General features: G+C 41.5%; 1 protein-coding gene across 1 annotated transcript in view; it reads left to right on the top strand.

Moving 5' to 3' along the window:
• The window catches only part of fam193a (family with sequence similarity 193 member A), a 177,362-nt gene that overhangs the window by 152,566 nt on the left and 13,605 nt on the right, over positions 1-11,191 (top strand). The gene's annotated exons all lie outside the window — the stretch shown is intronic.

The following is an 11,191-nucleotide window of genomic DNA, read 5'->3' as shown; positions in this document are numbered from 1 at the left end:
CTTTTTTTTAAACACACTGAGCATACGTAGATCTTTGGTTTAAAGCATAAACTGCAAATCTGCTTTCGTGCTATGAGGAGCTTTGAAAAATTTCTTCACAGAATGTGGGCATCACCTCCTAGGTCAGCATTTCTTGTCCATCCCTAATTGCCCAGAGAGCAGCTAAGAGTCACCAAAATTCCTGTGGGTCAGGAACCACAAGGGACAGATCAAGTAAGGACAGCAGTTTCTTTCCCCAAAGAATTTAAGTGAATGAGATGGACTTTCATGGTCATTATTAGACTTTTAACTGCAATTTTTTAAAATTGATTTTAAATTCTATCATCTGCCATGGCAGGATTCAAAGCTGGGTCCCCAGAACATTATCCAGGTCTCTGGACTACTAGTCTCATGATATCACTAGGCCATCTACTCCCAAGGCCATGCATTTAAATCAGCTTAGATGTGTTCAAATCTCTGGAGTGGGGCTTGAACACAATCCCTCACTAAGAGCGACAGCTGACAATAACACAAACTGCTTTCAAATGCACAACTATCTAACATCGATAAGGCTAATATCATTGTAGCCCTCTCCCCAAAGGGAATGCTCTCCGCAGTGGATAAATTTATTTACCTTCCGAGTAACTAATCTACACAGTTAAGCTTTGGGATAGCAAGAGAGCACTACCTTCAAAGAAGGATAGCAGTGGACTCAGCTGTGGAAGATTCAGTTGTCAAAAATAATATTAAAAAAACCCATCATTCTGGAAACATTATGGAGCCTTGCTCAATCAACACTTCTGGAAATGGAACCTAGCAAGTAATCAACCCTTCAAGAAGTGAGCTCAGCGACAAAAGGAAGGAAAACTAATACGACAACAAACTATGCTTGATGCAATATTATCAATTTCAATGACAAAAATGAAACCTCTGTAGACTTAATTGGCTAAAGGATTTCTTCCGTACCATATTGACTGATTAAATCCAAAAACACCGGAAGATACATTGGATGAATGAGCATTTAGAAAGGAAACGTGCATAAATTTGATGTGTCAAAAAATCTGGCTTCACCTGAAGTGAAACCACATTGAACAGGTTGACTTTACCTAGCGACGTAGGTCTTTTGGATGAAACCTTAAATTGATTGGAGCTAGATTGTACAGTCGTGGCTGTTGATGAGACAGAGGAGGTGGCTGATGAGGTTGCCATGATGACTTTATTTGTTTCCACAGAGGGAGGGGTGTTGTAGAGACATTTTTTTCGAGATGCGGGTTTTTTCTCCTTGGTGTCCGTGACAGCTGTATCTGTGCTGGTTGTGGGAGGAAGTGCTTCGGGCCTAATCTCTGGGAGTGGTGACCCCAACATATCACCTACAGTAAATGACAAACGTAGATGGTAAATATTACAAACTAATCTTCTGCCTCTACCAAATTACCCTGGACCTATAATACCTTCACAGGGACCATAATTTCAGACCATACTTTGGGTATCATAGAATCCCTACAGTGTGGAAATAGGCCCTTTGGCTCAACAAGTCAACACCGACCCTCAAAGCATTCCAGACAGACCCACCCCCCATTCTTTTCCTGAAATCCACCTCATCTATACATCCCTGAACACTAGGGGCAATTTTAGCATGACCAATCCCCCTAGTCTGCACATCTTTCAACTGTGGGAGGAAACTGCAGCACCCAGCGGAAACCAACACAGACACGGGGAGAACGCGCAAACTCCGCACAGACAGTCGCCAATGGTGGAATTGAACCCGGATCCCGGCGCATAAAGGCAGTAGTGCTAACCAGAGCCACCATGCCGCCTGCATGTTAATATTCCTCCAGTTTTTAAGAAACGTATTCACTAACTGGAGGATAAATGAAGTTAACTGCCATCTCGCTGGCTAATAAAGATGTAGGCTAGACTCCAAAGCATCGATTTTCTCAGAATATTTATATATGGACATATCAAAGTCTTTAGAATATTTTCACTCAGCTCCTTGGGGTAATGAGGTTTTGGTGTACAACAACATTAAATGGGTTAACTAAATTTGCTGAGACAGGTATTCAAGGTGACAATGCTCTCATGCAACTTGCCAGTTGACTTTCAGAACTGGTGAGAAAATACCAGAGCTGCCCTCCAGCCACACAGTTGGTATACTGCCAATTCATTCTCCTGCAAAGAGGCAACAAGCCCATCTGGTGACTAGAATCACCACAGTTAAGTTGAAGCTTCTTTTCACAAGTCTAATACTATTTGCAGTGCACTTAAGCAGAAGGGAAATGGACTAATTTCACACAGGAGCAGGATTCTGGAAAGCACAAACTCAATTAGGTTAGGTACAACCATTCTTGTGCGCAGGAGAATTTGGTGATTAGCTTGCATTACTGAAGACAGACACTTTTGTCAAAGCTTTTCATCTCACTCATCAGGACAATTCATAAGAATGCCAATAAAAAAATTAAAACTTTACGAAAATTACATGTCCTTATACGAAAGGACAGCACTGACTCATCAGTAGATGTGCTGCCAGAGAATATGACAGCTGACGATATTTGACAGTTGGATACAGGCTTCCCAAACTCAGCAGGCATATCATCTTTATGGCTCAAGGAATTTTAATCCTTCATCCTGGGATGGACTTAAATACAGTAAAGAGTATAAAGGATTATCTAACCCATTGCTCCTACTCAGCTGTCCAAAATTTTTAAAAATGGAAAGGGATGCAATCAAATAGATTTCTTGTTCAAAGATACCACAAATAGCATTTAGAAATTTCAAATTAATTGTTTTATATTCAAAGCTACACTATTAATTTCATGTTACCTTCTGAAAAAATCAAGTAATAGCAATTTACAGGGCTGTGTTGAAGGGTGAACAAGGTTAAGGGGTTTCTTTCCTATGAGGAAATTGAAATATGAAGTGCAGCTCCTTACCAGATAATGTTTCTGGTAGAAAAGCAGCAGGGTTCCACGGTTTATCCCCATTGATTAGTTCTGATCCCCACAGACTTGCCAATTTATGGGACGTAAGCAGCGGGTTGTTCCAGTCTGTACTACCAAAACAACTTGGATAGATGTGGTCCTGCAGAGAAGCATTGAACACCTGATGTTTGCTTGTATGATTAGGAGGTGGGGCTGATGGAAGAGCCTGCAAAGGAAAGCAAAATTAAACAGTTATAATTACTTGCTCCATAGCACTGTGTTGAAACCCAGTACTCTACATTATATACAGGAAACACATTATCAATAATGGTTCTGAACAAACATTCTGGAACATCATTTCTAAAGAGAGAAACACAACCTTAAAGACAGAAAAAATGTTTCAACTGTCATATACTTTATAGCATTCTTACATCAGTGAAGCAACGGTGATGTATTTCCAACTCTGGATGGTGAATGCCTTAGACAGAAATGTGCAGGTGGTATTCCCATGTATCTGCTGCTCTTGTCCTTCTAGATGGTTGTGGCTGTGGGTTTAGTAGGTGCATTCTAACCAGCATTGGTGAATTTTTGCAGTGCGTCTTGAAGATGGTACACACTATTTTTGAGCAGTTGTGGAGGTTGTGAATATTTGTGCATGTGGTGCCAACCAAGTGGATAGCTTTATCCTGGATGGCATCAAGTTTCCAGTGTTAGAGCTGCACACATTCAGGCATAATCCTGACTTGTCCTATAGATGAAGGACAGGATTTGGCATGTCAGCAATTGAGTTTATTCACTGCAGGATTCTTGTATCCACAACATTTCTGTGGCTAGCCCAGCTCAGTTCTGGTGAATTGCTATTAAATGTCAAGTCAAGGGGCCATTAAAATATTCTCTTTTGTTGGAGATGATCATTGTCAGGCATTTGTGCAGCACAAATGTTACCTATCAATTCTCTGCCAAAACCTGAATGTTGACCAGACCGTGCAGCATTTGGCCATTGGCTGTTTCAGAGGAATCATAAAATAGTACTCAATATTGTGTAAACAGTGAACATTTCATTTCGGACCTATGACGAAGGGAAGATCATTGATGTAGCAGCTGAAGACAGTTGGACCAAGGACATTAACCTGAGGAAATCCTGCAGAGATGTCCTGGAGCTCAAATGACTGACACCCAACAATCTTCTTCATTTTTACTAGGTATGACTCCAACTATCTTAAAGTATGAGCACTGAACTTCATTTTGCTCCACCTCCTTGTTGCCAGACTTTGTCAAATGATGCACTGATATCAAGGACGGTCACCCTCACTTCACAACCAAGGCTGGAATGAAGTCAGGAGCTGAGTGGCTCTGGTGGAATCCAAACTGAAAATTAGTAAGCAGGTTATTGCTAAGCAAGTACTGTTTGATAGCAATATTCTTGATCCTTTCCATCACTTTAATGATGATTGAGTGTGTACTGATGGTGCTGTGGTCAGCTAAGTAGGATTTGTGCTACTTTAATGTACAGGATGTAACAGCAATATTTCACATTGCCACGTAAACGCCAGTGTTGTAGCTATATATAGTTTGGCTAGGGACACAGCAAGTTCTGGAGCAAGAGTTTTTAGTCAGAATGTTATCAGAGCCCCTACCCTTCGCAGTATCCAGTGCCTGTAGCTATTTCTCGATATCATACGGAGTGAATCAAATTGGCTGAAGACTGGCTTCTATAATGATAGGGATCTCTGAAGGAGGTTAGGATGGATCTTGGGACAGCCTGGCTCAAAGATTGTGACAAATGAGTCAGTCTGATCTTTTGCACTTATCGACTGTGCTCCACCATTGAGGATGGGGACATTTGTGGAGCTGCCTCCTCCTCCAGTGAGTTGTTTAATCGTCCACACCATTCACAACTGGATGTGGCAGGACTGCTGAGTTTCGATCTGATCCGTTGATTGGGGAATTGCTTAGCTCTGTCTATCACTTGTTGCTTATGCTGTTTGGCACACAAGTAGTCCTGCTTTGTAACTTCACCAGGTTGACACCTCACTTTTAGGTATGCTTACTGCTGCTTCTGGTAAAACTTCCATCACTCTTCATTGAATCAGGGCTAATCACCTGGCTGGGTGATAACGGCAGAGTGGGGGATATGCCAGGCCATTGGCAGGCAGATTGCGTTTGAGTACAGTTCAACTGTTGCCGATGCCCTACAGCACATATGTCCAGTCTTGAGATTTCTGTTTGAAATCCTGCTTTGTGTGGTGAGACTCTCCATCATCATGTGGGACTATCTTCAATAAAATGACATCATGTCAATGACTGAGTGGTGGTCACTCCGCCTAGTAGCGACACAGACAGGCTAGCAGGCTGATTGATCAGCATGAAAACAAGTATATTTTTCCCTCTTGTCGGTTCTCTCACCACCTATCTGTCAAGCAGCTATGTCTTTACTGATGTGACCAGTTCAGTAAGTAGTGGAGTTAGACCACATTTAGAGATGGACATTGAAGGCCCCACTCAGAACATATTCTGTGCCCTTGCCACCCTCAGAGCTTCCACCAAGTGGGACTCAACATGGAAGAGAACTATTTCGTCAGTTAACTGGGCGGCATATATGGTAATCAGCAGAAAGTTTACTTGTCCGTGTTTAACTGAATGCCATGACACTTCATGGGGTCTGGAGCAATGCTGAGGATTCACAAAGGGACCCCCTCCCATCTATACAGCATTGCACTGCTACTTCTGCTAGGTCTGTCCTGCTGGCGGGACATGACATACCCAGCACTGGCACCAGAGACATTGTAAGGTACCGTTCCGAGAGCATGACCATGTATTGTTGTCATTTGTATAGTCGTCAGATAACTTTCCCAATTTTGGCTTTAGACTGCAGATGTTACAAAGGAAATCTTCGCAAGGCAGATAGAGAGGAGTTTGCTGCTGTTGTTGTTTCCAGTGTCTAGATGCTGTTCTTGTAGCATGCCTTTTCTGAGACTTTTTAGTGGTATGATCCAACTGAGTGGTTTGCGAGACCATTTCAGAGTAAAGTTAAGAATCAACGACAGTGCTCTGGGTCTAAAAAGACATGTGGGCTGTGCCCGACCAATTACGGTTCTTTCCCAAAAGACTGCTGTGAATCAGATGGAATTTTACAACAATTCGGCAACAGTGATATGGTCTTCTGGCCACCTGCTGTGGTGTAATTTGAGCCCAGTTCCCCCAGGGCGTTGCTGGTTATCTGGATTAGCAATCCAACAACACCACCAGTACACTAGTGCCTTTGCCAAAGTTCCACCTCAGGACTTGAGCACAAAAGTCAAGATCGGCATTCCAGTGCAGTTCTGTGCAAGTCCTGCAAAGTTAAAGTTGTTATCTTTCAGTGAGACATTAGCTTGAGACCATACTGTGTGCCTGGGAGCTAGCTTCCATGGCACTATTCTGAAGCGCACAAGAGTTCAAGTGTGCTGTCCACAATTTATTCTTCAATCAACATTGCCAAAATAGACACCTGGTCAGTATTTGTTTTTCGTGCGAGGTTGCTGTGAGCAAACAAGCTGCTGTGCTTTCTGTACTGCGACAGTGGTTATACTTCAAATGTATTTAGTTGGCTATAAAGTGCTTTGGGACTAAGGTGGTCATACACAGTGCCATATAAATACAAGTCTTGTTTGAGAAATGCCGAGAACCTCAACAAATGCACTGTTTTTCTTTGAAGCGCAGTCAATTATGTAACAAAGTGAAAAAGTCACTTTATGCATTCCAGTACAGCAATGCGATGCCTAATCAATTAATCTGATTTGCATGCTGATGGAAGATTATTGGCCAGGACACACAAGGAACAGAAAGCTCTTTAAATGGTGTAATAGGTACAGAACCAGGCCTTGCAAAAAAAAAAAATCTGTCACAATGCATCATTTGTGCAAGATTGCACTGGAGTATCAACCTCAGTTTATCAATTTTTAATATTTCTTGACCCTTGCTGACCGAGCAACATCTCCTTGCTGTTCCTATCTATCCCAAAGTGATGTCCACTCTTTACTATAGTGCTCTAACACAGAAGGCCACTCAATTGCTTGAGCTTATTTTGCCAGTGAGATCATGCTTGATCTGTATATTAACTCTATCCATGCACCAGAGTTCTATATGCTTTTCTAAATTTGATTCCGAAAAACCTATTGATAATAGATTTAAAATAAATTGAGCTTGCACCTACGGTTTTTGTGGGAGAGGATTCCACACTTCTCTTAAACTTTGCAGAAAACAAAAAGTGTTTCCTAACTTCTCCTGAAAGACATGGCTTTAAGGTTATGCCCTCTTAATCTAGACTTTCACCATCAGTGGGAAAAAGTTTAATCCTTGCTTGGAATTCATTTCAGAATCCTAAAACATCAAACAGATCTTCAGTCCCCTAAATTCTAGATGTACAAACATGGTTTAAATGATCACTCCTCATAACCTAATCCTCATCATGACTCCATTCGGATTCCAATAGGAACTGACATGTGATACAGATACATGCGTAGCACTTGGATAACTGCCCTCTCAGCCTACTAAATTACTATGTCTCGATGATTTTTCTTGAAGTGAGAGAATGAATGATAAAGAACAACTAGGAACAGAAAATGTAGATGGGGACTTTCAGCTGTTTGCCAAAACAAAGAACAATATCAGTCATACAGCACAGAAACAGACCTTTTGGTCCAACTCATCTGTGCCAACCAGACATCCCAATTTGACATAGACCCAATTGTCAGCATTTGCTCCATATCCCTCTAAACGCTTTGTATTCTTGTACCCATCCAGATGCCTTTTAAATGTTGTAATTATACCTGTCTCCACCATTTCCTCTAGCATCTCATTCCATACACACACCACCCTCTGCTTGAAAAAGCTACCCCTCCGGTTTTTTCTAAATCTTTCCCATCTCACTTGAAACCTATGCCCTCTAGTTTTAGACTCCCTCTCCCTCGAGAAAAGATATTGGCTACTCACCCTATCCATGCCCCTCATGATCTTATAAACCTCTATAACGTCACCCCACAGCCTCCAACACTCCAGGGACAATAGCCACAGTCTATTCAGCCTCTCCCTATAACTCAAACTCTCCAGTCCTGGTAACATTCTTGTAAATCTTCTTGCACCCTCTCAAGTTTAACAATATTCTTTCTATAGAAGGGTGACCAGAATTGTACGCAGTATTCTGAAAGTGGTCTCTCCAACGTCCTGTACAGCCACAACATGTACCATTTCCTATACTCAATGTCCTGACCAATGAAGGCAAGCGTGCCAAATGCCTTCTTCATTACTGTCTACTTGCGACTCCACTTTCATGGAACCGAGTTTGTTAGGTTTGAAGCTAAAATCAAGACAGGAATCCTAAATACAATAAATGTCAAATCTATACCACTGGTGTGCATAAAGATTAAATGCTTTCAAGATAACATCATTCAGAAAAGTGCTTGTGTACAAGTCAAATAAACACAAAGAAAGCCCTCTGCTTTCCACACCAGGGCAACGTCTTACCTTGTTGTGTGTGAACGGTGGAGTTGTTGCGTAGAGTGTAGGATGGAGGAGAGGCCGAGGCAGATGAGGAATGGTGTGGAGTGGTAAATGCCCATGGATATGAGGGTAGAGATGAAGAGCAGGATGGGAAGGCTTCTCTGTGGGTAAAAACTGGTGACTGCTAGGGAGACGCCCAGCTGCAAGTGCAGATGTGTTCAGTCCTGAGCCTTCTTGCTTACAGACATGGCATTCACAAACATTTTGGACCTGGTCAGCCTTTGGAAGAAGAGAAAACAGCTTAAGCAGCTTTATCTGTCATTAACTACTTTTTTCAAAAATATGCATCTTGTACGAAATGACCCCATTACCGAGGGGTTGACAATACATGAGCTCTGTTGCTCTCCATAGAGGTTGTCAGACATGTTGAGTTTTTCTGCATGCTCTCTCTCTTTTATGCCATTTAATATTAGCTGCCAAACAACACTAATTTTTCAAGCACTGTCCAATACAAAGATCTTCATACCTTTTATCACTACAGTGGCTCCTCTATGCACACTTTCCCATGATCTAGTGTTGCACAAATTCAAAACCAGAATTCTAAAAGTAGCTTAACCAATGACTTATGTATATTTCATATCACTCAGTAGTACTCAATGTCTTGTTTTTAAAGGCTACGATTCCATATGTTTTCTTTAAAAAACAGCCTCGTGAACTTATCATCCCTCCCAAAACATTCTTTACATATCTGTACCCAATGACTGCCCCCATCCTCTTATGTTTGTCACAACTGCCCTGATTGCAAGTTCAGCTTTAACACCCAAAGACTCTACATAAACGAGGGAGAGACAATGGCCTAGTGGTATTATCGCTGGACTGTTCATCCAGAGACCCAGATAATATTCTGGGGATCCAGGTTCAAATCCCGTCACGGCAGATGGTAGAATGTGAATTCAATAAACATCTGGAATTAAGAATCTAACGATGACTGTGAATCCATTGTCAATGGTCAGAAAAACCCATCTGGTTCACGAATGTCCTTTAGGGAAGGAAACTGCTGTCCTTACCTGGTCTGGCTAACACATGACTCCAGACCCACAACAATGTGGTTGACTCTGAACTGCCCACTGGGCAATTAGGGATGGGCAATAAGTGCTGCCTAGCCAGTGACACCCTCATCCACTGAATGAACAAAAAAAAACAATAAAGAGGTTGGCTTGGCTGATGGGCCAAGGAAGCTACTGTACAAGATATTTTATAATGCAACAGTTGTCTTCTTGTGTGACCTCACGCTATAGAAAATCAGTATCCCTGTACAGCAGAAAGTTTGCGTAATCCAAACAGCATCCACTATTCATCAATTGTGTTACAGCCAACTCGCGTTAATGAAACGCACGTTATAGCAGAACTACCTGTACAGTTAATAAGTTTGTACCTACAGCTCTCTGGTACCAATTTCCAAAATCTAAACTTTAACTGTCTACACATTCACTCGAAGTGACAAAAGAAGAGTCAACATTTTAACATCATTCAGAGATTGTCACCTGTTCTATTTCCAGAATTTTTTTTCAGTTATTTCATTTTTCTAACACTGGTCTTTCTTCCCCCCGTGTTTCCTCCCACTCCCACAACATATGTTGTTAATGAATTGAGTACCTGCTGACTTGGATAAGATGGAGGAGGACTGTCCCTCCTTACTTCCTCCTTTCTAGCCACTCTCTTCCCAGCCATCTCCTCTGGATGAGATGCAGGAGGTTCACTGCTGCTTTCTCCATCATCACCATCTTCATCATCAACCTCTGAAGAGCTACTACTGGTGCTGCTTACCTGTGGAGACTAGAGAGTGCAAATTTCAAAATTAAAAAAAGGCATTAAGGATTGAATGAATTAACTTGTTTCCATACAGCACATTGAATGGCCTTAGGACATCCCAAAGTGTTCCACAACTTCAGAACTGTAAATTGTGTGAAAATATGGAGGTTAATTGATACAGCAAACTCCCACAAACAATAATGAGATGGGTATATATAATTAGTTCCAACTGCCAGTTCAAATTTGCTGCCAGGAACGTAGATGAAACAGCAGAAATTCTATCAGCCAACCCTAATATAGTCCCAGAATGGTAGTAGGAAAAAGACGCATACTGTTTGGTATGGAAAGCCCAACTGTCCCAGACCTCATAGCCGATGTAAGGTTCAATGAGACATCTGTTGTTCAGATACATAGCGGCATCCAACTAGGTCTATTCATAGAACCAGGTATTGGAATTAAAAATTAACTACCCTGATCCTTAAAAGGAATAAAAAGGAACAAACAAAGGGTAATAGCACAAGAAGAAAATCAGCACAAGGAAGAAAACCCTGATCTGAGTTGGTGCCAATGGTTTTATTGAAATTTTAAAATACAACTCAGGTGGAACCTGAAAGGAACAGAAAAACAAGAAAGAAGCAGCCTATTCCAAATCCAAAAAACTCTTGGTGAGCACTGAACAAGGTCTAAGCAATTACAGGTACTCCTTGTTTTGATCATTACAAGCACAGGAAGCTACACAAAATCATTAACTGGCATAGAAAAATAACAAACATGAAAAGGAAAGATCGATAAAAATGAAACCCAAGGTAACTTGTGCACAGTAGTACATGAAGAAAAACTGAGGTTACTCAAAATCTCCTGGAACAGTTTATGAAGCGCAGGGATTCACTGCATCTCATTTTTCAACTTTTATTTCTTTGTGTTACATACCTCATCCTTTAATGCCATATTTTCACCCCCACCATTGAGTTCTCCATGAATACCGTTCATGTTGGCTACAA

The sequence above is a fragment of the Rhincodon typus genome, chromosome 3 (assembly GCF_021869965.1).
Source record: "Rhincodon typus isolate 14 chromosome 3, sRhiTyp1.1, whole genome shotgun sequence".
Lineage (NCBI taxonomy): Eukaryota > Metazoa > Chordata > Chondrichthyes > Orectolobiformes > Rhincodontidae > Rhincodon > Rhincodon typus.
The sequence above is the reverse complement of the archived record's forward strand: the minus strand, read 5'-3'. Positions and strand labels throughout refer to the sequence as shown.